This window comes from Tupaia chinensis, unplaced genomic scaffold (assembly GCF_000334495.1).
Source record: "Tupaia chinensis unplaced genomic scaffold, TupChi_1.0 Scaffold000531_1, whole genome shotgun sequence".
Classification (NCBI taxonomy): Eukaryota; Metazoa; Chordata; class Mammalia; order Scandentia; family Tupaiidae; genus Tupaia; species Tupaia belangeri.
In genome coordinates, this window is record NW_006160044.1 from 253,816 (window position 1) to 256,235 (window position 2,420).

The following is a 2,420-nucleotide window of genomic DNA, read 5'->3' on the forward strand; positions in this document are numbered from 1 at the left end:
CCACCCCCCAAAAAGAAAAACCTCCCAAAAAAAAAAAAAAAAAAAAAGTTAGGTCTGAGAACGTGCAGGGCTGTCCCCTCAAGTGCAGCCACTCAGGGTCACAGCCTTCTACAGACTTAGTGTGATGCTTGTTCACCGCCATTTGTCGTAAGGCGCGTCTCAGTCTGCAAATTGCTTCTCCTGTGCTACTCCTTAGGGGCTGTGGTTCATTTGCAACGAGCAGGACCAGGCCCAGGCCACCCCCTCAGTACCTTCCAGTCCCCACCCTGGACTCCTCCCGCTGGCTCACTGGAGATGCACTGGTCCCTCCAAGGCCAGCCTTAGGTAGACAATGCCAGGGTCCCACTCCGCCACCAGGACATGGGGCCCAGGCTGATGGGCCCCTGTTTCTCCTGGGTCCCTGAGCCTCGGAATAGCACTCTCTGGCCCCGTTCTCCATCTGTCCAGGGCAGCGAGATCGGATTAGACCGGGCTGCGGCATGGTGAGCCCTGATCCTGGGCACAGCCCTGTCCAGCTCACCGAGGGCTGCCCCTTCCTTCACACCCAGGGGTCCTCCCCAGCCCTTCAAGAAGCCGGCGTGTAAACCCTAGTTACAGATGAGGAAACCGAGCCCAAGAGGGGAATGGTCCTGGGTCTCCGTCCCTACCCATGGGTCCTCTGACCCCAGTGCCTTTCTTAACTCAGTGTCTGCAGCCCAACTGGCTGTCCTTCTGGGGTCCAATCTCGCCTCAGTCCCTGAGTCACGAAACCCTCCTCTGGGCCCCACGTGGACACACATGAGTGCCACATGGACCACGTCATCTTGGAGTAGGAAAGTCAGCGTGAAGCCAGAGGCATGACAGGAATGGGACTGCCCCGTGAGGGATAGAAAGTCTTCTAGGACTGGCAGGTGATGTAGTGGTTACGTCACTGGACTCCCACATGGCCGACGGTGGTTCAGTCCAGGACCCAGAGGCTCGAAACTCACGCTGGGTGCATGTGCGAGCATGGCGGGGGGGCCATTCCTCCTGGGAGTGTGATTTCTTGCTTTCTGTCTCTCTGACTTTCTCTGTCTCTCCGACAAGTGCACGCACCCTATAAAAAAATCTCTCCCCTCTCCAAAAAAACTATTCCAATCGCAGAGGCCAGCAGGTGGTGTGGTGGTTAGGGCACTGGACTCCCGCATGGTCAACTGTGGTTCAAGTCCCGGACCTGGCAACTTGCTTTCTTACTTTTTCTCTCTCTCTGCTCTGATGTGCATGTGGGCCCTATAGCAAATTAAAATAATAATAATAATAATAAATTAAATTATATGAATTCTTTTTTAAAAAATCCTCATCACAGGTCTGGCTGCAGTAGCGTCCACTGCTGGATGCTGAGGCCAAAGGGGAGACCCAGTTTCCCACTGGCCCACACTAAGGAGCCCGGAGTCACAGTTCCAGCTGCTTAGGAGGCTGAGGCAGGAAGGTGGTGACACAGCAAACCTGTCTAAAACACCACGCACACGTGCACACACACACACAGGAAGATGGAGGCGTTCCCATCAACTCAGACCAAGGCCCTGTCTCGTGCTCAGTGAAGCAAGCCTCCACTGCCCCGCTGTCTGCTGCTCACCTACTGGCTCCACAGCATCCAGCCCTATCAGCTGCCCCTCCCCAGGGAAGCCCTTTCTCACTCAGCTTCCAGAACCTTCTGGACCCCCATGCTCTGGTTTTCCTCCCACCTTCCTCACTTTTGATGTAGGGGGTCCCCAACTAGATCCCTGGTCTTTGTGCATTTATAGCTTCTTCTTGATAGCCTTCTTGGGCCAGCAGGTGGCGTGGTGGTTAAGGCAGCTGGATCGCACATGGCTGACCGAGCAGTTCAAATCCTGGACCTGGAGACTTGAAAATCACACTGGGCATGCGTGCATGGATGTCCCAAATCCTGAGAGGAGAATGGAGAAGAAGGGATTATTGGAGCAGGGGGTGATTTCTCACTCCCCTGACCCCATCGCTCTGGCAAGTGCACAAGCCCTATAGTAAAACTTAAAAAAACAAACAAACAAACAAAAAAAAAACTAAACTGATGTCTCCTAATTTTTCCCTAGCCTAGTCCTCACCCCAACCTCTAGGCCTTTACACCTAGCTCTCTACAAGACATCTTGGGACCAGCAGTTAGCGTAATGGCTATGTCACTGGACTCCCGTGTAGTTGACCACGGTTCGAGTCCTGGACCAGGTCCAAATGCCCAAGAAGCATTTCAAACTTCCCATAACCTAAACTATACTCTTAAAAGTTTATTAGGGGGACCAGCAGTTAGTGTAATGGCTATGATGCTGGACTCCCATGTAGTCGACCGCGTTTTGCGTCCGGACCCAATGGCTGGGCACGCGTGCGTGAGTGCCCAAGATCCCGAGAGGAGAACAGAGGAGAAGGGATTGTGGCATGGCCATCCCCCC

At 53.9% G+C, this 2,420-nt stretch overlaps 1 protein-coding gene across 1 annotated transcript in view; it reads right to left on the minus strand.

Annotated features, from left to right (window-relative positions):
* The window catches only part of GGT5 (gamma-glutamyltransferase 5), a 25,561-nt gene that overhangs the window by 13,519 nt on the left and 9,622 nt on the right, over positions 1-2,420 (minus strand).